The following is a 23,811-nucleotide window of genomic DNA, read 5'->3' on the forward strand; positions in this document are numbered from 1 at the left end:
GGCCTTTCTCCTGCCACCACATTTACAAAGTGGTGCAATGCTTGCATTGCGCCACTTTTTAAACCCTGGCACCACATTATGCCTGCGTCAGGCAAAATGTATGCCAGGGGTGTGTTCCCACAAAGGGAGGCCCGAAAAAATGGTGACATGAAATGTACAAGATCTCACTGCGCCATTTTCTTCCATCATTTTTAACCCCTCCTCAGAGCAGGTGTTAAAATTACACACCCACTTTACTCAATGGGCCTCTCTGTGCTTTGTTGCACTAGTGCGTCAATAGCATTGTCCTAACAACCACCATGATGCACCATATTGTTAATACGGTAAAACCATGGTGTTGTTAGGTTGGGAAAGGGTGATGCATAAAAAGTGGCGCATCAGGATCAATGAGACACTTTCTTGTAAATATGCCCCTTAGAGTGCAGTGGTTTGATTAGAGTGTCACAGGGTGCAGTAGCATAGAGTAGAGTGGTGAAGAGTGGAGTAGAGTGCAGTGGTGTGGAGTAGATTGTTTCAGAGTAGAGAAGTGGCTTAGAGTGGAGTGGTGCAGGGTTTCAGTAGAGTGGTGTAGAGTAATGTGGCAAAGAGTGCAGTGGTGCAGCGTAGATTAGAGTGGTGCACTGTGGATTGGCATTGAGTACAGGGGCATAGAGTGGAATGGTACAGACTACAGTTCATTGACATAGAGTGTATTTGGCATAAAGTGCAGTGGCGTTGAGTGCGGTGTTGCAGAGTGGCATAGATTGTAGTGGCATAGAGTGGAGTTGTGCTGGATTTAGTGGTCTAGAGTGCATTGGCATAGAGTTAAATGGTACAGAGTAGAGTACAGAGACATAGAGTGGAGGAGAGTGCTGTGGTGCATAGTGTGGTGGTATGGTGTAAAGTAGAGTGGCGTAGAGTGGAGTATGCATGGTGTGGTAGCACAGTGCCATTACAGACAACACATTTTCAAATGAAATTACCATTACATATGCTCAGACATAACAGTTTTACTAATACAACTATACAGCACACAAATTATAATGTGTGAAAATGGCATCACCTAGAGTATTGATTTTGATCATATTAAAGTATTTCCAACACACTTCAAAATTAATTTAAAATGTGCTTAATTTGAGCTTTGCTAATTCTGACATATTCTGAAATACTGTACTTGTACAGTTCATTTAATGTTGTTGTGTTCTATACAAAAAACATTTCCTACCTCCGCCCACCCTTGTATCCAGCACAATTGTCAAATAAATCCTCTCACTTTGAAGTCCCAGAAAGAAATGTAAACACTAAGCTCCCACAGAAGACAGCCTGACACTTGACCTCTGTCTTTGAATGCACAGCAAATGTGACAAGATAAGAACAAGATTTACGGCCCTGATAAGGGCTTTTTTTGGAAAAGGAGCACTGGTGGAAAAATGCTAGGAGAGGTAGTCTGAAAAGGCTTTACTCCTTGCGAGGGATGAACTGAACCTGGACACCCTAAGCCAAATAAAGTCAGAAAATAGAAAGCCAGAAAATGTGAGTTAAAAACCACAACGCCAATGGTAAGCAATAGGTGGAATGCATTTCTAGGGAAGCTATCTGAATGCCCCCCCACCCCAAATGTCTTTTGAAAACCAGACAGAAAAGAGCAGAGCCTGAAAAAATGAACAGTGGGAGAAATTAAGTAACGTACCAATGCTTCAGGGAAGGGACAAACACAAGTAGAGGAAAGACTATGCCATAAAAGAACAAAAAAACATTTTCACTGTAGTGAAAGAACTGTCCTCTATCTTCTGGTGAGTTATATTTGAAGGAGCGTGTGGCAGCAGTAGTCCTGCACCAAAAGGCACATGGACAGAACCAACACAGAAGAGTGGATTAAGGAATTGTTTGAATTTCACAAAGCCAGACCACCATTCCCTTCCATGTCAATTGTCAAAAATGTTTATTTTGCATCATAAAACAAATTTTGGGTCTGCAGTTACATACTGAGCCCACTTTGGATTCAACAAGCCTTGGAGCCAGGCAGTGGGGTGATTCCTCTAGTGATTCTTAGCACTATATTTCAAGAAAACAAAGTGTTATATTGAGTTCATTTTTTGTGGGGGAGGGGGTTAGTTTCCTATTTTGTTTTTTTCAGTCATGTATTTATGAAAGTTGATGGCTTCTAAGGTCTGGGTTTGTGTTAATGGTGCCAATTGCAGAATAGTACTAGGTACTGCAGGTCAGTACTGCAATGCATTGGAGGGGTCTGCAGCATCCAGTTGGCTGGTTTCAGTACTGGAGCAGCTGATGATAATGCACCAGTGCTGCTACACTCCATTTCAATTAACTACGTGCAAGTACTTAGTACCTACCCATTTAAAGCGCTGTCTAGGACATGACCTAGGCACAAAAAAAGTGCTGCTACATACATACCTTTTGGTGTTCCTGCGTTGTAATGGGGCTGCATCACTGAGAGCGCATTGCTGCAAGTCTGTGTATTGTGTTAGCCTTGAAACTTGTATTGGGAAGTGAAGTTATCTTGTCTGGGGACTGGAACCTTCCATTACAAAAGAAAATCTGATCCGATAACATGTTTCTAAACCTGACATCTCCATCCGTGCCAACCACCCATTATTGTACACTTAGACTTTCCTTGAACAAAGGTGGTGAACCTGACATGTTCAGGTCTGTGCAATGCAGGTGAACCAGGACTATAACCAGGACCACTGGAATTATGCGGACAGAGAGAGTTGAACTACACGGTAGGGTTGAGTAAATTATGCGGTAAAAAGGCAAATTTTGTGGCACATTTTGTAATAGTGTTACTTAATTATTTCGTCATTTTTAAACTTAACAAAGTCTGGGCATTGGTTGCACCTCTTTACTGGAATATTAATACCCAACTACAGCAATAAAAATGTGACCAATCCAGCTTTGCAACTCGTCTCTCACTGCACGGAAAGACAGGTCGCTGCATTTTAAATAACGTTTGAACTGTTTGACCTAGAAACTATTTTCTTGTTAAAATCAGCAGATTATGAGGGAGATAGTGGATTATGAGGCAAATCTATAACTATGCAAAAATTGCCGTGGCCGCACAATTCCAGTGATGCTGACTATAACTCCCAGAATGCATTAGATTGTCAAAGAAAGGTTCGAGACGAGAAAGCAAGGGCTGATGAAATATAGGCATTTCTATTTTTTCATTCCTAGCCCATTTTTCCACTTTCCTTTATTCTCCCCCTACACAGAGCCATTTGCCCCACAGCGCCAGTGTATAAACCGTCCCACACAGTTAGAGAGTCACAAGGCGAGCCTGCTTAAACCATGTAAAGTCCCAGTCACGTGGCTGTCACCTTTCCACTCTCAGGTACCCAGAAGCCTCCGGGAGGCAAAAAAGACGCAGCTGACGCGAGCGCCCGAACGCCACCTGTCCAATCACAACCCGACTCTCACTCAGGATTCAATCGATGACACCTGGATTGGTCACGTGGCTTCAATCCATTCAACTCCCACCTGCATTCTTCTCGCTGCCGCCAAGATCTCATGAAAGCCTTGGATTGGTCAGGAGTTTGTCACATGACCGAAATAGGCGGGGCTTGTAATTATCGGAGAGCCTATGAGTTGTCAAGGTGGCCACGTGACCCAATGCCGCCCAAGATTTAAAACCGTGTACGAGAAAGCTTGTATTCTGAGTTTTTTTTCTGATAGAGTGGGTTGTGTTTGTAGCTGAGGTTAGTTAATGTTAGTATTTTGTTTTCTTTTTTTAGGAGTTGTATTTTCTTCCCATTAGTGTGTTATAGTTTTAGCAATAGTATTGAGTTTTTTTTATTAATTATTTTATCGAGTGTTCTCCTATGTTTTGTATGTAATTTATTTGTTTTGTGGTTTAGGATTTGATCTTCTCTATCGAAGAGCGTGGTTGAAGGTTAAAGATGGAGGTGAGTGGATCAGAGGTGATGATATATTTCCTTTCTTATACTTTATAAATCTTAACTTGTTTTGTAGCTCTTTAGTCTAGTTTTCCACACACCGTCTCGAAGGCGTTTTGTGATCAGGTAATGTTTGTTTCTTGGAGACTGCCGTAATCCATTTCTATCTTTGAGATTGTGTGTGTTGAACAAAACTTCTAAACTAATGTCTAGTTTTATGCGTCTTAGTCTCGGCTGTTTTAGGGTTTAATGTGTACAACGTTATTATCTGTATTGTGATGTTTACTATGAAAGTTTTTTTTTTTTCGTTCCTAGGTATTTATTTACACTCTCACAACATATATATATAATATTTTGGGGTGTAGTATGGCCAAGTGACTTGAGGGAGCTTTTTTCGTTAAATCAATGACTGCATTCTGGGAGTTGAAGTTCAATGTAAAACTGGAATAACTCCATAAAAAGAAAATCCTACGCGGAAGGTAAGTATCAGTTTGAAAACTGGAGCGTCGAACACTATCAAATAAACAAACTAGTAGGTAACGTTTTATCTTACGGATACAGTACAGCTGTGAGTCTCCAAGGAGAAGTGAACCGCGGGATAATATGAAATGCAGGTGTTGGAAACCGAAAAGCTGCTTTCTTTTTGTTTGCAGGGCGTGTTAGATAGTGGAAGGGGAAACGCTTTTTATACTTTGGGTTTTACGGTTGGAGGGCGTTTTGTGTGGGCTGTTGGCGGCTGAAATTTAAGTCAGTTTTATGGCTTTAAGTAAGTCTGTCTCCTTCCCCCGTGATTCTAGACGCCCATGTGCCTACCTGTAAGGCACCAATGTCGTTATCTTAGGCTGCAGGTCAAATGAGGTGATATTTTGTGCAAGGTTATTTATCAAAGTATACGGCCTGCTTGCAGCAGTGCGACTTCACTTGGAGGATGTCGGGGAGCGCTTCAAGGACGAGGAGTATTGTGAATCTGGAAGATGGTGCCTCCACACGTTTTTGCAGCTGTTGGTTTTCACTGTTTCCAGCATACTGCGATGCCTGAGCTTCGTTTTGGGAGCTGTAGGTAAGAATGTTCCTCGTTGTAGGGTTCTGTTCCAGCTTTAGACCATTATAAGGTTCCATAGCTGAAAGTTGTTTCTGCAGGGGTTCATTTCTTTCTTTTCAGTGCGGTCGTGGAAGCGCTGCGTCCTTTTACAGATGGAATGCACTACAATATTTTCTCTTCATGCTGGTTCTGTCTCCTGTAATTTTTCTGAACTTCTCATAATCAGTGAGTACACTTCACCTTTGCAAGAAGTTGAGGTTTTTTTTTTTTTTTTTTTTCTCTCCTCCTGCTGTCCTATGTGATCTGCTGGAACAGCCTGGTGGGCGCAGCTGTGGTTTCAGCAGTCTGAGCAGTTGAATGTTTTCAGATATAACAAGATTTGGCTTGAGATTTCGGTAACTTTTTTTTCTTCTCTTTTAGGTGGTCTCAGAGGTTCAGTATAACAAGCTGGTACACCGTGGGATAGTTTACATTGGCAGCCCAAAGCCTTTCAATTTCTTTGCTGCCAGTGTTTTGATATGCCTGGTCATGGAGTACTTGGCTGGTTCTGTAGTGCCTCTTGCATGAGGGCATCATTCCACAAGTGATCTCACTTCAGCAGCTAGCGATGAATTAGCTAGCTTAATCTTCGTTTCTGCTACTTTCCCCGTGGTTTGTGTAAACTGTACACGAGTGTGATCATGACTCTATTTCTCCAAATGATATGGCTCCGTGAAACCTGTTGACTGCCACAAACTTGTCCAGTCCTGGGATCTGAATTCTCAGGGTTTAAGTCAGCCTTAAACTGCTCTACTTGGCAGTGTCCTTGTAGAGTGATTTTAGGAAAAAACGAGGTTACTGCATTAAAATGTAGTGTAGTTCAGAGTAATCTGGCAATCCTGGTACTGATGCATGTGGTAAACACTGACTTAAGGAGCAGTCTTCTGTTAAAGTCTACAATGTGGCTGTTTGTAGGATTACTCCATGATTGCAGATACGACACATGTAGAAAAAATCTACCACAGCAACTGTGTACACAGAGGGTAAACTATTGGGCTTGGTGACCTTAAAACTGGAAAAACCATAACTACAGAGTCTTACTAGTTAGTGCACTCTCACACAGTAGTGTGAGGTATTTTTAAACTAACTTCAGAAAAGCACCTAAAAACCTGGTTAGTTCTCTACTAGTTGTGTGGTCTTTATAGCCAGTCTTTCCCCAACCTTGCGTCTACTTGTCACCAGAACGTATTGATCACTTTGATCTGAAGTTAGCTTGCTCCCCACCCTCCCAGTGGTAGGGAGTGATTTTTTTTTTTGTCCTTTTTATTCTTGGCACCCTATATTCATCAAGTCTGGATGCAGCATTGAACTTCTACCAAGTTGCAGTACTGCTGTTGAAGGTTCTCAGCCATTACCTTCTTTCAGTGCCCTTTGGCCTCTTAATTAGATGCAGGCTCTTAACTAAGTCAGCTGAAGCTGACCTAATGAGGGCAAAGGTACAAACTGCATACTGCAAAGGACTGGCCCCCTGGCCAATCCCTCAAGCACTAATCTCCATGAACAACTACATAATTTTCAGTACTCCACATCCAAAAAAGCCCAGAAAGCTCCTTGACTATAAAAGGAGTTTCAATTATGAAGACAAGGACTGTGGACATGTGCACAATGGACAAGTTATAATCAAAACACTATTTGTCAATAGGATTTTGTGGAGAGGGGGTATGAGCTTCAGATTTTTCAACAATCATGCTGGCATTGGTTTAAAAAAAAAAAAAAAAAAAACTGAACATGGTGCATGTGAGTGATTTAAAGGTCAGTAGAAAGGGTGAGGATTGCAGCATGGTAGGGGAAATAAGTGAGGGAGAAAACGGTTTTGTAAACTTGTCAACATTTTTGAGGACTTTCAAAACCTACTACCTATGTTTATGTTAAAAAAAAAAAAAACACAAATCTGGTCCAATCTGACCGACAACTCACTGTATATGACTAAAAGTACCTGAACGTACTAAAAGCTTATTAGTAATAGTGGTTGACTACCGAAAGCAAGCATCCTACCAGTCCTGAGTGCAGACTGATGGATACAAACATAAGTTGATCTGGTGACTGGTCAATTCAGTAGGGGTGGGAGGGGTTGCAGGGATCTAGCATCCTACTATTCCATGTGTAGGAAGCTCACTCTGTATATACTATATCCAAATGAGTGTGCAGAGTTCAGGGGTTTCCTAGAGGAAAAAGTAGATAATACTAATGCACTCTCCTGTGGTAGTGTAGCAAAACATTTATTTCCAGAACTGCAAGATTCAAGTTGAATTACTTACATTTGCAAGTAAGTATCCAATATATGTATCAATACCACTTTGTTTCAGTTTGGTAAGTTAAACTGTTTGTGAGAAAATAGTAAATCAGTTTTAAAAGTTGACAGAGCAATTTTCAGAGCGGGGGGAGGGGGCGTGGCAGTTTTGAGGTAAGACTTGCAGCTCCAGTCTCTAGGGGTTTATGATGTCCCCAGGTTGAAGTTAACTTCAAACACCCACCACCAGCAACACTGGACTGGCTGGGTGCGGAGGTCAAAGTTGAGGTCAATTTAACATGGGTCCTATTGAGACTGGGGGCACTCAGAATCTGGTCTGCTTGCAGGTAAGGATCTGCATCTTTGGAGGGTGGACCTGGGTGGTTAGAGGAACAATGGGGGTCGGTCCAAAGGCTGGACAAGAGGGAGGCGCTGCCTGCTGGATGTTGCTGCTATGAAGGCCATTTTTTTTTCTCCCCCCCCCCCCCCCCCCCCAAGGCCAGGGGGGCTGCAGGTTCTGTTGCGGTCAGGGAGTCCAGTGTTGGACAGGAGGGGTTAACCCAGGGTGGACACTGTCAGGATCACCTGGGGACCAGCTCTAGTTGGTTGGGTCACCTAGACACTGGCTGTGGGTGTTGGGTGCAGAATGGGCAGGACTCAAGGATCCAGGGTGTTTTTTTTTTTTTTTCTGGACAGGGCTGTTCAGGGGAATCTCAGTCCTCTGGGGTAAAGGCATTTCTCTTGAGGCTTTTAAGAGGTCACTGGTCCTGCAGGATGCATCGCCTTTGGGTTGCAGGGCTTCAGATGCTGGTGAAAGGGCTGGGGCCAAGTCAGATGGTCTCAGTTCCCTCTGCTGAGGGTCATCTTAGCAGTCCTTTCTTGTTGGGGGTCCTCAAATCCTGGATTTGAGGGTATTACAGGGGTCAGGGCAGTAGTCAATGACTTGAAGGTGACTACACCCTTCTGGTGTCTCCTCCCTTTGGGGAGGGGGGCACAGACCTAACCTTATTGGTCCCTATCCTCCAAACAAAGATGGAGGTTTCTGCAGGAGGATGGGGAGGGCACATCAGCCCTGGACACCTTAGGGGTGGTTCCAGCTGAAGTGGTCACTCCCCCCCCCCCCCCCCCAAAGTTTCCTGATTAACGTGCTGCTGAAAGCAGGGCTTTGTCTGGGGGGTGGGCATCTCCGCTAGCTGGAGTGCCCAGCGCATTGTAACAGGAGGCCTGAGGCTCACTCAAGTGTTCATGCCGGGGGATGTGTTTCTGGCCTCAGATTAAAAAGCTGTCACCCAATTTGGTAAGGGGATGGTCAGAAACCAGTCTTAGTGGCAGACTGGCACAGACCAGTCAGTCCTGCACTGAAGGATGGGGTAAAGTACAGGGGCATCCTAAGATGCCATCTGTGTGCATTTTTCAATAAATCCAACACTGGAATTAGTGTGGGCTTATTGTGCTGAAGTTTGAACCAAACTTCCCAGACTTACATGCAGGCATTCTGGAGCTGTGGAGTTCGTAAACTTCCAGCCCATATTTGGTATTGGCACACTGCTTAGTGTCCAAGAATCGACTTGGACACTGTAGTTGCACATTGCTCATGCTACTATGCCCTCACCTGTGGTATAGTGCAACCTGCCATAGGGCTGTAAGGCCTGCTAGAGGGGTGACTTAACAATGCCACAGGCAGTGGTTTTTGGTCATGAACCCCCCCCCCCCCCCCCCCGAGGAGTGCCCTGTCGACTGTCTTTCTCCCCACCAACACAAGCTGCATTAGTGTGCATGTTTGAGCGGTCCCTTAAGGTGGCACTGTATATGCTGCAGCCTTAGGGACCCTCCCTGGTCACAGGGCCCTTGGTACAAATGGTACCTTTTACAAGGGACTTGGCTGTGGGCCAGGGGGTGCCAATTGAACAATGGTACAGTTTTACTGAAAGAACACAGATGCTTGGGCCTGGTTAGCAGGATTCAGCACACCCTCAGTCAAGTTGGCATCCGATGTCAGGCAAGAAGTGGGTACTGCAAACAAGGAGCCAGTTTCCTACAACTTGCTCTTCTGCGTCTGGTAGCAATATTTCCTCTTGTCTTTTCCTCTCCACTTTCTCTACCTTATTTCTTACTTTTATTTCTATCATGGTATGACTACATTTATATAAAAAAGGCTTTTATTTAAGCCTGACCTCAGCACTGCAGCCGGGGCCCCCAGTGGGCACCCAAAATAAAGCACAACGGGGGGGGTACCCACTGGGGGAACCGGCTGTAGTGCTGACGTCAACTGAGAGGTGGCAGAGATTGGCGCTGGTCTGTCACCTCTCTCGAGATAGCCTGAATTCTGGCACCCAAGGGTCCCTCAGAACGCCTCTATTCGGGCATCTCGCAGTGAAATAAACTAACCTATACAGGAAAAGAGAGAGCTGCTAGCTTTGACACTGGAAGGCCTTATTGCTGGTAGAGCATGCCCCAATATTAAGTGCCTTTCCCACCTGAACATATTGGATTCTCCACCTGAGCTATGTACTAATTTGTTCTTGCTTTCTATTGCAGATTACCCAGAGCGTTAGAAGCAGCTTTTGGTGTTGCAGTCCTGCACCAATTCCTGAAGCACAGATGGTGGTTAAGTTGCCTACAATTCTGCTTGGAATCTATTTAATTCAAGCTACAATATTAAGGGTAAGTCACGAGTGCATGATGTATGCTAGTTCCTGAAAATAAACAGAGGTAACCAAATCGTGGAAATACAATTTTGAAGGAAATGTAATCCAAATTATCCTAAACTGAATTCAGTAAGCAGCATTGTTGAAGGCTGCAATAAAATACTTAACTGTCCCATATTAAATCCTTGTTGAATAGTTTCCGATAATCAGAAAACGCTCATCAAAACACCTGTCTATAGAGGCTGATTAATTATGTTCAAGTGTGAGATGTACGGGGGGACTGAACCTTGCAGAAAACTAAGAACTGGATTTCAGGATTAAAATTGAATCTGCACCTTAATATGCTTTCGATAGATTTTGTTTCTGTGGAAACAAATGCTATTCACCTTGCAAATTTTCATTCTGCAGTAATAGAACATGATGATTTCTACAAACAGCTGGCGTATAGGAGCAAAGCTACAGCAACATGCATGTCTTTCCATAGCTGTGAGTTGGAAGTTAAGCAGTTAATTTTGTAGTTATTTGAGGGAGGTGAGGATGGAAGGCTGCTGTAAGGACTGGAGGAGCTTACAAATGTGCACTTGCAAGCACCTTCAAATCAGCAGTGCCTGCTAGTCTTTGCCATAGTCTAAATTTAGGCTCTAGCCCTTGTACATTGCTACTAATGCTGTCTGGTGCTTCCTGCCTAATGTTCATGGGGGGGGGTAGCTGCTGAGGTCGTTTTGGGTACAAACTTCAGGTGCTGAGTGCTATTAACACCGACTTAGATTTAAGTTGTGTAATTTGTTTACATAGTAACTGACAAGCCTTTGTCCTGCCTCTTACCTCTCTTGTCACTTGTATTCCAACTTGCTTTCCTACCATTTATTTTATTGAATACGTTTTAATAAATGTTTTTTAGCTTGACTTTGGCACTACAGCTGGGGCCCCACATGGCTGCCTGTTGTGCCACGTGGCTAGCTGATTTACTTCGGAATGTACCTCTGGAGGAACTGGCTGTAGTACTCTAGTTAAGGCTTTTAAGAGTGCCTTCCTTTAGAGACTAGTGTCCAATTTACTCATTATACAGAAGTGACCCTTGGAGTGGCAAAAGCTGGAGCCTTCAGGGCTGAAGTCTTTGAGCCTTGCTGTTGGTACAAAATATTGATAAATTGACCACCCTCTTGACTTAGTGGATTTTTCTGGCTCAGTTTTGTGCCAATTGTCACTGCAGGCTGAACAGTGTACGGCGTGGCTTCAGATTCTAATGTCTTGCAATTTTCCACAGCTTTAGAGCAGCCTTCTGCAGCTGACATCATGTTCACTTGTCCTGTCTGCTGTGGGAAGCCTGTTTGACAGTTGACTCTGCCTGACCTATCAAAGGTAAGCAATGGGTTCATAAAGTGTAACATACTCTTGTATAGTGACTAACAATCACTTATGTTAGTAGTCTGGATCAGTGATTTCTGTGGTGGAATGGCAAAAGAAAGGTGAGATTGCTTTGAGGACTGGAGGGGACTTGAGAAGGCTGGAAACTGTATAGTTTACTGTGCCAAGCAAATATGAACTTACAGATTTGCTGTGCCAGGTCTGACTGGCAGATGCTACTGTTTTGCAATAGGTTGATCTTCCAAACCACAATCTAGAAAGGTTTAAAGGTCCAGACCATGAACGGAGTGCTTAACTATTTGCACAAGTGTCATTTGTTTTATTATAATCCAGGATTTGTAAAGCATGTCAAATCACCCATGAGGGTCTCGAGCCCAGAAACCCCTCCATGCAGTCTGCATGTAGTGGTTGTAGGCGTCCTAAGAATGATTCAGCTCCCAAATACTCTATTCTCAGCTTGCAGGGGGTGACCTAGCAACTTAAGTTTCAAGGAGTGAAGTCTACCAAGGGGATGTGTAGTAGAAAAGTCAGGACACAAGACAGTGACCTGACCATAATCCATTTTTCTTTTTTTTTTATACTGGCATGCTTGGAGGGCCTTACCGCCACTGTAGGTTGAAGTAGGAATCTTACCTGTTTGGTTCACAGCAGTGTAGGAAACTTGGAGAATGTTGGTTTTAATTGAACATTTTGGATGCTGAAACATTTCATGTGGCAGTAGCGGTCTTCTCACATTCTTCTTTTCTTGTAGGTGACTCCTCCCACAGGAAGCCTCTTGGAGGAATTCTTTGGTGGCCAGATCTTGTCTCACTTTACAGCTTTACATTATTGTAAAATAAAGTATTGAACTGAACTGTTGTGTTTGTGCTAATTTTGTGAACGGGAAAGGGTGATCAAAGTTTCCTCACAGGGGCTCTCCTGTTAGTTGATTGTTTGCAAACAGTTCAGGTCCATCTTTAGAAGATGGAGTATCACACTTCTGATGGGTAGTTATCTAATTGTAAGATTGATTCTTCCAATCCAATTTGACTATTAGAATGATGCATGGTGGTTGGTGTTCATGAGCTGGATGGTTAACATTGCATTATGTCTACAGTGCCATGGTGTTCCCCCTCTGAATTGTTTCTTCACTCAACTTGTTTTGATTATCCTTTGTAAAAGGATACAAGTGTACTAGTTAAAACATTTCATCATGCATATTCATTCAGTAAGCAGGAAACAGTCCAATGGATATACTCAGAAAAATAAAAGTACAATTTCATCAACCAATTAAAAAAAAAAAAGCAACACTCCTTGCCAATAACCTGTCTACATGTATAACTGTATTGGGACTCTGTGGGGATAGACCTTAAAACCGAAGGGTTTTTTGTTTTGGGGAGGGGGTGGGCTAGCAAAGGTGTTTAAAATTGGTTAATATCTAAAAATCCCAGTCAAACCAAGACACGTTTTAGGTGTGGATAAAAGCTGCAAGTGTTAAAAAGGCAGGCCTTGCCTGCCGCAAGTATGTAGGTAACAAAGGGGCTAATACTTTCTTGACAAAGTATTGAATCTGACATAAAACAATGTGCATGGTACCCATAGCTGAAACCTCATCAGACACAAGCTGACAAATCAGTGTTTAAATGAAGCACCTTTTGCAAACAAAACTGATGTAATATGCAGACGGTGAGTAGACCTAGCTAGCAAAGGGTTCTGTGCCAGGAACTGCTGTTACCTTGCAGTACTGTTGCTGAAGCCAAGGCCTCACTCTGCTACCAACCCACAGACTAGGCGTGCTTCAGCCACGCAGTCTGCTTTAGTGATGCTCTCTGGATGGGTAAATAACTCGGCTCTTCCAAGAGCTTTAAAATGTGACATTGTAGCAAGGCAATAGACCACTTATTGTCCAGGGTAAAAAAAATCCTGTATAATCAATTCAAGCTTGGCTCCTTTACCCAGACTGAAGACCACGATGAGGGTGAAGGTGGATAAAATCCTCAACATAACCTGTCCCCAATTCCTCATGGATGATCTTGGGGTGGGGGGTGTGTACCTTGTCCCAAACCTAAACCACTCATGAACTTGTTCCCCCCCCAAAAAAAAAACCTCTATTGCAAGATTTGCATAACTGCGCATCTTGCGTGCAAAGGTTGCTATAGGATGCACAATGGTCTGTATGGGTTTGTGCCCTAGGTGACGGAAATAATTTAGACCAGCAGTAGCCATCTTAACAGAGCCTGTATCGGGGTTCTAGTTGGACTCCTTGCTCTAGAATTTCCCCCGGTGGTGGTCTGGAGATGCTTCTTGAGCAGTATCTTTGTGTGGTGGCAGGTGGTGTATTGCTTGTACTTTGCCAGTCATGGCAACAAGGTACTTGTACAGGTGCCACCCTGGTGACTTAAGTCCCCTGCTGCACCAGCCAAGCACAGATTTGAAGAAAGCTGCCCTTCAGTCTCATTTTGACTGGCTTTTTTTTTTTTTTAACATTGTGGTGGAGTTTTCACTCCTAGAGCGTCTAGGATGTCATCCTGCAGATCCTTTCATCGGGCTGTGTATGTGAGGGATCTGCATCTCATGTGCTTGTGGTGTTTGGAGCATAACCATAGCTTGAAGTGTTACTGAGAATGACAGGCCATGAACCTGAAAGCTTTGAGGGGGTGGTCCCTAAAGCTGCTGGTGGCTCAGCACTCTACCTTCGTGCATGTTTTTTCTTGAGGCCGAGCCAGAGCCCTTAAGCAGTTGCCGAGCCCTTAAGCAGTTGCCGAGCCCTTAAGCAGTTGCCGAGCCCTTAAGCAGTTGCCGAGCCCTTAAGCAGTTGCCGAGCCCTTAAGCAGTTGCCGAGCCCTTAAGCAGTTGCCGAGCCCTCTGAACAATCTGGTTAGTTTGAGGCAAAAGCATTCTTTGACTTCTCTGGCTGATGTGGGACGGGGAGTGTTTTTGCCTCCTTTTTTGGGTAGGCTGGCTCTGGAGCACTGTCAGGCTTTGGAGTTGGAAGGTACCGTCTCTCCCCCCCCCCCCCCCCCCCCCCCCCCCCCCAAATCATCATGTTCTGTGCCTGCAGCTTTGGCCACTGCTTGGGTGCACCCATGGATCTGCTTTTAGATCCGAACCAGTGCCAGTTGTGCCATCTCAACCTTCTCTGATGCTGGTTCAGACATTGATGCTCCTGGTGCCACCTGTTACCGCTGTGTGGGAGCATGATTGGTGTTGTCAGACTTCAGCAGTGGCCTTGCCACCTATGTTGTATTTTGACCCTTTTACCTATGGGTTAAGATATGGTGAGGGATGGGAAGGGGCGCTGGACCCTTTAAAATTCTACCAGGATCTCTGACAGGTGGGTGGACTAGAGTAAGGCCAGTTGTCTTTACACCAACACTGGCATGCTTTCTCCCTCTACCATGGCTAGAGGATAGGGCTTCCTACTCATTGTGGTGCAATGGGCAACCGAGATCTGGGACCTCATGCCTGGTCTTTGGATGCATCTTTAGAAGTGCACTGGGTTCCTGCTATCCAGTCTCCCACAACAGAACACCTGGTCACTTGATCCCCCAAGTGAATGGGCCTTTAGCACCTAAGAACCTAGTAAATGGTACCTAGGGCATGGGTACTAAAGAGGGCACCTTAGAACTGTAGCACATGTGCCATTCTGAGGTGCCCATTGAGTACTACCTTTCACTCATTAACCATAATGCTCCTCTAAACTGAGTATTTTGGGGACCCACCTGATAGTCTCAGAATTTCGCTGGACACAAAAGGAGTGGACAAGAAGTCTGCTGAACCCAAGAACAGGAGCATGACTGACTTGGTGTCAGCCCTGCCAGCTGCATTACTGTTGGGGAGTGCCTAGCGGGTCCAGCCCATATTCTGTGGCCCTTCCAAACAGTCGTCTGGTGTTTTTGTTGTTGTTGCATTCAAAAATATTTGGGCTAAGTGCAAGCTGCTCTTATTACTTTGACTGAGGGCTATGGCTGGGAACTTGTCTATCAGGCTAGTAAGTGGAGCGGGTTACTTTCAAGCTGTGACGCATTTATTTTCCTTTGCAATGAAAATGGGTCAACTCTCATGAGGTAGAGGAAAGGGTATTGGGTGTGCCCGCCCACGCTGTACCCTGCTCTGATTCTAGGAATGAAATCAACTTGACGAGCTCCACCTGCACTACACAGACCAAGGAGCAGCTTTTAATACACCTGCAGCCACCAGACTGAGCTGGTTCCCCCTGTACCTTGTGCCCTCTGTAGACTACACCAGGTAACAAGCATTGAAGGAGGTGAGCCTGAACGAGGTATTGGAGGCCTTCCTGACAGCTGAGTTAATAAACGTCTTTGTCACCTGCTCTGCAAGTAAGCCCTGTCCACAAAATCAAACAAGCATTTGCAATGCAACGGGTCTCACGTTTGCTCGTGTTAGAGCTGATAGCACTGTAAACTCCCAACCTGACTTTTCACTGGTAATGAAACCTATCGGCAAAAGTGCATTTTGTCGATATTATGTAAAGTGCTTGATTTCTGCCAAGCGAGATTGCGCTGGGAAAATAGAGAAAAAGTAGTCCACGAGCCGGACAGAAAACAGCGAGCCTCGCATGTTTTCTTTACTTGGTCGATGCGGGCTATCCCCCAGAAAAGGCATGACGTATGCATGCCTTCCACTAATGAAATCAACCAGATTCTAACAGGCAAGCCCACAAGCCAATGACCAACACTGACATGATGTGGACAGGGCTCTGTGCCCTTTTTAATTACTAAAGCGTCTCGCTTAGCGAAACGCATGCCCAAGCGACGCAGGCTCGATCCTAAAAAGGACCACTTTATTATAGGAGGTGGGCAAGAAGACAAATGAACAAGCAGGGCCTGGCTAGAGCCAATAAAGGGTCTGGCTTGGCTTTAAAGAATGCATGCCAATATTTGGCATGTAAATAATGCAGAAAATATCGTAAAAAGAAATAAATCGATTCAAAAGCATGTATCATTCACAAACTGGAAGCTTTTTTCTTAAAAATGAGATTTGCACTGCTTTGAGAAGCATTTAATTGGACTTTCTAACCAAACATTAGCATATCTGTCCCAGCTAACCACCAGTGCTATTAAGGAACTGTATGAGGCAAGTCAGATGTGTGTACCCTATAGGTAATGTAGCCTTCATCATCAACGCCTAATATATCAAAATACCAGAAGTAGTGTTCTGTGTGATAATGAAGAAAACAGCATGGTGAAATAAAACCGTTCCACAGGATCACACAATTTGGTCAGGTGGTGAAGCTGGGATTCATGCCATGTTTTATAGTTTCACAATTTAGCTACTAACTAGGAATCTTCTCCTGTTTTACATAAAAAGTTAGGGCACTGACTTTAATCTTTGTGAATTAACCTAAATCATGGGTGGCAGACAAAGCCATATTAAAAGTTGTCTTGTTTTGAGTTGGAGGGGCCAGGAAGAAATTGAGCTAGACCAGGCATCTGGGTTGAACTTTCAACAACTCCCCGACCTTTACTTTGTTACATAATGGGTGTCATGCGGAAGCAGGAGTTGTATCCGCAGAGTGTTGGGGCCAGGTGAAGAGCTACATCTTAGCTTTCTTGTGAAATGAAGAGACTTTGATGTGCCAGGGCGGGTCTTTCCAGACGTTAGGATTGAGGTAGAAGGCTTGCCCACCAGATCTGGTTGTGTCTGCAAGAAGTTTGAGAGAGTAGGTCTCTAACTGAGAGAAGTTGTCTGGTAGGTGTGTGGAAGTTTGTGGTTGTTGAGGTACATTGGGCTCAATGTTCTGTAAGGCTTTGTATGTGAGGAGTTTGAAGGACACTTTGTTAATAGGGACCCACTAGAGATCTCAAATCAAAATGCAAACCGTAAATCAAGAAAAAGCAGTATTTTGTTTCTAACTCTGCACATGCAAAGAGATGCAACATTCATATGCAACAACAATCCCCCTTAAGGTCGGCTCTATTGGTCATCAGGTGAATCCTTGTCCCACTCTTCTTCGAGAAACGTGCTAGGGGTTATTCCCCCTTCATTAGTGGTCTCATCAGGGAATGCAAATAATTAGGTCACTTTGTAAATCTGGTTGGGGGAAAAAAAAGGCCTTAACGCTGGCTTAGCGTAAAAAAATACTCTAGGGTGGCGCAAGGGACTCACAAATATGCTCCGAGTCATTTAACTCTACACCACTACACTCTGACACTTCTCTGCACCCTCTTCTGCTGAACCTTATACCACTCTACTCTGCACTTTACAATACTCCACTCTACGCTGCAGCGTGCTATGACTCTATACTCTGCACCTCTGACTCTATTCACCACTTGGCTGCACTACTGCACTCCATAGTCCCATCTTACAAGGTGGGAGATGCCACTCAGAATGGTTCACTGCCTTAGAGCCTGTAAAGTACAAAAGATCCCTCAGAGACAGTGGGCAGCAATCTTGTGGCTCTCCTTCTCTGACAAGGGCAGAGATCAACTCCTCACTGTCGGAGAAGAAAATGCAGATGATTACCAAACACTTAAGAATGCTCTTTTAGATGGATTAGGGCTAACTACTGAACAGTATAGAATGAAGTTCAGGGAGACTAAAAAGGAGTCCTCCTAGGACTGGATTGATTTTGTGGAGTACTTTGTTAAAACTTTGGAAGGCTGATTGCATGGCAGCAAAGTGAGTGACTACCAGGGCTTGTACAATTTAAGTTTAAGAAAGCACATTCTTAATGATTGATTTTTCTGATCAGCTGCATCAGTACCTGCTTGACTCTGATCTGACCTCTCCCCAAGATTTGGAAAGAAGGCAGACAAGTGGGTCTGCTACCACAGGAAGATGGATTCAGGTAAGCATCAGGACAAGGGCGGGGAATAAAAACAAAGAAAGAGTCTTCATCAGGCCCACAAAACTCATTTGGGGTTGGTCTAAGTCCTCTTCTAAAAGAAACCTTGGTGCTACATATGTAGACAAAAAGGCCATAGGGCAGGTGCCAGCACCTGTCCTAAAAAGAGCACTAAGCCCCCTACCATTACTACTGCCACATCTACCTTTAGTGCCCCTGGCAGTAGCAACAACTGTGGTAGCAGTAGTCAGTCCAAATGTATAGCTGGGAACACCTTGGGGACCGTAGTGGGCTCTGGCCTAGTCAGGGAGACGACTGAGGCTGTGTTGGTCTCTGATGGTGGCCTTGAGTTTGCCACTGTAGCTGCCTGTCCCCTTAACATGGGTAAGTACAGGCAGCATTCCTTGATAAATGGTGTTAAAGCTGAGGCCTACAGGGACACAAGTGCCAGTGTCACTATGGTGACTGAAAAACTGGTGTCACCTGAACAACACCTATTTGGTCACACGTACAAAGTGACTGCTCACAATAACACTTTGTGCCACCCCATGGCAGTTGTTGACTTAAGCTGGGAGGGGGGGGGGGGGGGGGTACTGGCCCTAAAAAGGTTGTAGTGCCCTCTGATCTACCTGTAGAGTGTCTGCTAGGTAATGAGTTGGAGACTTCAGTTTGGGCTGAAGTGGAGTTGGAGGCCTATGCAGCAACACTGGGCATCCCTGGGCATATCTTTACCCTGACCAGAGTACAGGCCAAGGGAACAGGAAGCCCTGGAGCCTGGAACAATGGCCCAGGAGGCTCCTAAAAAGAAAAGCAGGCAGGGTAAGAAGTTACCCCCTGCTCAAACTTCGAGTGAAGAATCTACTCCTTGGGTGGAACCTACACGAGAGGAGCTTAAAGCTGACACAGCTGAGCTCTTAGGTGCAGGGGGGCCACCAGGGAGGAACTCAGTTTGGAATAGCAGTCCTGTCCCACACTGGAAAGCTTAAGACAGCAAGCTGCAGCTCAGGAAGCAGGGGATGTCAGTGGTACCCATAGGGTCTACTGAGATAACAGCCTCCTTTATTCAGAAGCAAGGAACCCTAAACCTGGTGCTACCAGGAGATTGGTCACTCCTCTGAAATTTAGGGAGTACCTGTTAACCCTAGCCCATGACATTCCCCTTGCAGGCCACCTGGGGCAAAGCAAGACCTGGGATAGGCTTGTCCCTCATTTTCACTGGCCCCACATGTCTGAAGACACCAAAGAGGAGATTTGTTGCTCCTGTGTGACCTGTCAAGCCAGTGGTAAGGCAGGTGGCACTCCAAAGGCTCCCCTAATTCCACTATCAGTGGTTGGGGTAGATATTGTTGGTCCCCTGGACCTGCCAACAGTCTCTGTAAACATTCATATTGGTGCCGGTGGCTCATGCCCCCAGGTTTCCTGAGGCTATTCCTCTTATGACCACTACAGCCCCTGCAGTAGCCAAGGCCCTCCTGGGAAATCTCCTCCAGGGTGGGTTTTCCTATAGAGGTGGTATCAGACAGAGGTCCAAAGTTCATGTCTGCTTACCTTAAAGCTATGTGGAAGGAGTGTGGTGTCACCTATAAATTCACCACCCCTTACCATCCACAAACGAATGGGTAAGTTAAAAGGTTCAACAAGTCGGGGGTGGAACTTGCCCGGCCGCAAGATGGCTGCGTTGTAACAAAGCTCCGCCGGCCACCTGTAAATCCGTAAATAATCCTGCAATCCAAACTCTTCTTGACTAAATATAACACTACTGACGGTAGGAAGATATGAGAGGTGCGAGATGAGCCCTGTTCTGGCCGGGAGCCACAGGATACTGCGTCTCATGGAGAGCTGCTACACCTACAGAGACCGGAGGCATGCGGGACACCGGTCGGAGCGGAAGTGGCTTGGTGAGTGAGGTGAGGCGGAGATCAGCAGCCGTGCTGCGGAGCGAACAGAGAACGTGCTGTGTGCCGAGATTGGCAGCACGGTGGATCGAAGTCAGGGAGTGCTGCGGTACCGGTGAGGCCTATTGGAGCGGGTGCGTTGGAGGCTGAGACTGACGGTTTACGGGCCCTGAGTGGCAGAGCGCCGCGTGACGACCTTGGGCGGTGAGGGCCATAGCATGAGCGCATAGAAAGCCCCGGGGTGGGACCCTGAGCAGTCCTGGAGCGGCACTGAAACCCTTGTGCACTGGAGACTGGAGAGTGGAGTGGCCCATCCGGGAGCAGTGGCGAGGTACAGGGGGTACAGAGTTGGCGAAAACACGCATTGGAGGCCCCGGGGCGGTGCATGATGCAACTTGTATTGGGAGTTTGGCCTTTTGCTACGGAGACCCTTCAGGCTTTGGAACCCGAGTCCACACGCTACTGCCAGTCTCCGAGACCAAGGGGGGGGGGACTGGCCCGTGACAGTGGCGGTGCGAGTAGGAGACAGGCTCAGAGGGGTTGTTGGGCGCGTCACGATCCTGGATGCCTGAATGGCGCTACAGGCCGAGACTGGCATGTGGGACACTGAGCAGCAGAGGTACGCTCATTTACCAGTACAGGTTTATCCCTGGAGTTGGGCTGACATAGTAGAATATACCTGGAGTAAATTAACTACACCATGGGCAAGACGGATAAGACCCAGGCCAGGCTGCAGTTTAAGCGGCGCAAAACGATCAGTCCAGCAGGAGAAGGAGCAGAGGTGGGGCCCGAGGGGAGTCCTGTCACAACCTCAGGTGAGGACCAAGACTTACGTCAAATTTTGAGGGCAATGCAACATAGCCTAACTCAGATAGATGGCAAGCTGGACTCTCTCTCGTTACGCATGGATAGAATGTCAGAACGCCTGGATCAACATGCGGAGCGCCTGGATCAGTCAGAGAGGAGGGCGTCTGATGTAGAAGACGGTCAAACAGAACTGGCTACCAGCCAAGTAAAACTAAACAAAGAACTAAGCACTCTCAGACTAAAGGTAGACAACTTAGAAGCACGCTCTCGGAGGAATAACCTGCACATAGTGGGAATCGCAGAGTCCACCGCGGTTGACAATAAGGAAAGCTTCGGCAAACAGTTGCTGGTGCAACTACTGGGGCACGCTACTTTTTCTGACCTGTTTGTCGTGGAGCGAGCACGTCGATCCATGATGGCCCACCCACCTCCGGGGGCCCCTTCTTGCCCCATTATAGCAAAGCTGCTGAACTATAGAGATTGAGACGCCGCCCTGCACCGTGCCAGGGAATTGAGTGTATTACAATATGAGGGAATGACAATCTCGGTGTACCTGGACTTCACGCTACAAGTGCAGGAAGCCATAGACAGTTCATCGCGGGGAAGTAACAACTACAGAATATGCACCTTGACTACCAAATGCTGTACCCAGAGAAATTAAGAGTCGATGTGGGTGGCAGCTCAATTTTTTTCACGGACCACAAGAAACACAAGAAATTGGATCAATTCGTAAAACGCAGAATGGCAGGTGGAAGGAGTAGCTCTGTCAGCGATGCAGATTCCTAGACAATTGAAGGTGAGCGGATGGTCGTGAGGTTGTAACCGTGGAGAACTGCCTCAATCATTAATGTAGTGGGGATAATGTGCATACCCCTGATTCATCACTTGCACCTTAGAGACTGAATCTGTTACATTGGGCACAGTGTCGCGTGGGAAGGATATCTGAAAACTGCATAACACTTATTAGATATTTATAAACTATAAGCAATGGGAGAGTATTGGTTGTAATGATGTGTAGGTGGCCGGCACATCAGGGTACTACGACGTGGCTGGGTAACATCCGCCTACGTGTGTGCACCACTTATAGTTCCTGTAGGGATTGTTCAGGTAGGGAGGGGCAGGGGGAGGTTTCATGGGGGAAGAATTAGATGGGCGGGTTGGGGTGTTGCCTATTGTGGGTTGGGGGGTGGGAATTCAGAGGGTTGTTGTGGGATTGTCGTTGGTATTCCTGACTATGATTCGAGGTGTTAGACTGCAGACACATGATGGAGAAAAAGTGGACACAGTATTGAACTTCTATTTTAACATATGACCCCAACCCATTTAAGTACGAATACGCATAAGAGTCCTAGACAGATTAAACTGGTTACCTGGAACGTTCGAGGTCTCAATGATGCCCGTAAGACTCGTAAGATAGTTGCCTATTTACACAGACATAAAGTAGACATAGCTATTTTACAAGAGACACCCCTAGCTCCGGATGGCCCTGTGCTTACTCCCCGGAGGATGCAGGGGCAATGTATCGCGTCGCGGTACACCTCTCACTCCTGGGGGGTACTGATTTGGGCCTCGAGAACCTCTGACATTAACCTCCGGAAGGTAACAACAGACCCGGAGGGACGATACGTGGTGGCACACTGTAATGGAAGTGCGCTGTCCTTTTTGCTGATGGGTATATACGGTCCAAATTATGATGACCCACAGTTTTATCGAGATTTGGCAGCCAGGGCGAATTCCTGGGGAGATCATCCACAACTCTGGTGTGGAGACTTTAACTGTATACTGAATCCCACACTGGACAGGTCTGGAGGGGCGGCCCGCATGCCTGCAGCTGCGGCACTGGCGATACTGGATTTGGCCACTAAGTTAGGTTTGGTGGATATTTGGAGAGACAGACACCCGGAGGGAAGTAGCTATACTCATTATTCAGCTGCACATAACTTATACACAAGTATAGACTTTTGGCTAGTTTCCCGTAGGTTGCTTAGCAGATTGATAACTGAGAATCCTTGGCCTTGAACGTACTCGGACCACTCCCTGGTCCCGCTACTGTTGTCATAAGGCGCAATACTAGCTCCACCTTGTTCGTGGCTGTCCCCCCCCCACCCCCCCCTTCTCGACTCGGTCTTCAGGGAATAATTGGCCACAGCGATTACAGATTTTTTTCAGATTAACAAAGTTCAGTGGACTCTGTGGGCGACATTTAAGGTGTATATCCTTGGGGTTATTATAGCTAAACATGTTGGGGTTCCTAGATCAATTAGGGGGCACTTGCAACTGTTGGAATGTGAGTTGTCACAACTAGAACACGACCACCAAGACACTGCAGATGCACACATATTGGGACGTATTCATACTAAGTTACAGGAGTTTCAGGAGTTAGCCCTTACTGAGATCCAGCACTTGGGGAAATATGCGACTGCCCGAATATATAGAGAGGGTGACAGACCTGGGGGGGGGTTCTGGCGAGCCTGATCTGTCCCTACAGGGATAAAAACGCAATTATGACAATTGAAGCACAGGGTGGGGGCGAGATTGTAGACTCCGAACTAATAGCCGCTAGATTCCGCAAGTACTATCAATCCTTATACACCTCCAGGGTGAACCCAGACCCCGTGGCTCTGTTGGACTATCTTACACACATCACAATGCCGCAGCTGACAGACACAGATAGGGAGGCCCTTATGGCGCCGCTACCCTTGAGTGAGATGGCGAAAGCACGGGGGAATGGCTGATGGTAAGGCACCAGGTCCTGATGGACTGCCGGTAGGCTTTTATAAAGCATATAAACACTTGTTGCTCCCGCAGTTGAAAGAAGTTTATGAGGAAATGGTGGTGGAGGGGCGTATGCCCCCATCAATGAGGGAGGCAATGATAATCCCCTTGCTTAAACCAGGGAAACCCCCGGAGCAATGCTCATCCTACTGCCCATTATCACTAATAAATGTAGACGTTAAAATATATGCCAGAATCTTAGCGGATCGCCTGGCCAGATTTTTTCCGCACTTGATTAAGCCAGAACAGGCAGGGTTTGTCCCTGGTCGTAACTTGACTATGAATCTCCGCACCCTGTTCGGCACGATACAGAATATCAACCCAGAA

At 45.9% G+C, this 23,811-nt stretch overlaps 1 long non-coding RNA gene across 1 annotated transcript; it reads left to right on the forward strand.

Moving 5' to 3' along the window:
* The first annotated feature begins 3,753 nt into the window (after positions 1-3,753).
* LOC138267665 (uncharacterized) lies at positions 3,754-12,073 on the forward strand. The gene is made up of 4 exons (XR_011199843.1): positions 3,754-3,902; positions 9,743-9,868; positions 11,120-11,214; positions 11,972-12,073. It is a non-coding gene; the product is annotated as an uncharacterized lncRNA (long non-coding RNA).
* The last annotated feature ends 11,738 nt before the right edge of the window (positions 12,074-23,811 follow it).

This window comes from Pleurodeles waltl, chromosome 12 (genome assembly GCF_031143425.1).
Source record: "Pleurodeles waltl isolate 20211129_DDA chromosome 12, aPleWal1.hap1.20221129, whole genome shotgun sequence".
Classification (NCBI taxonomy): domain Eukaryota; kingdom Metazoa; phylum Chordata; class Amphibia; order Caudata; family Salamandridae; genus Pleurodeles; species Pleurodeles waltl.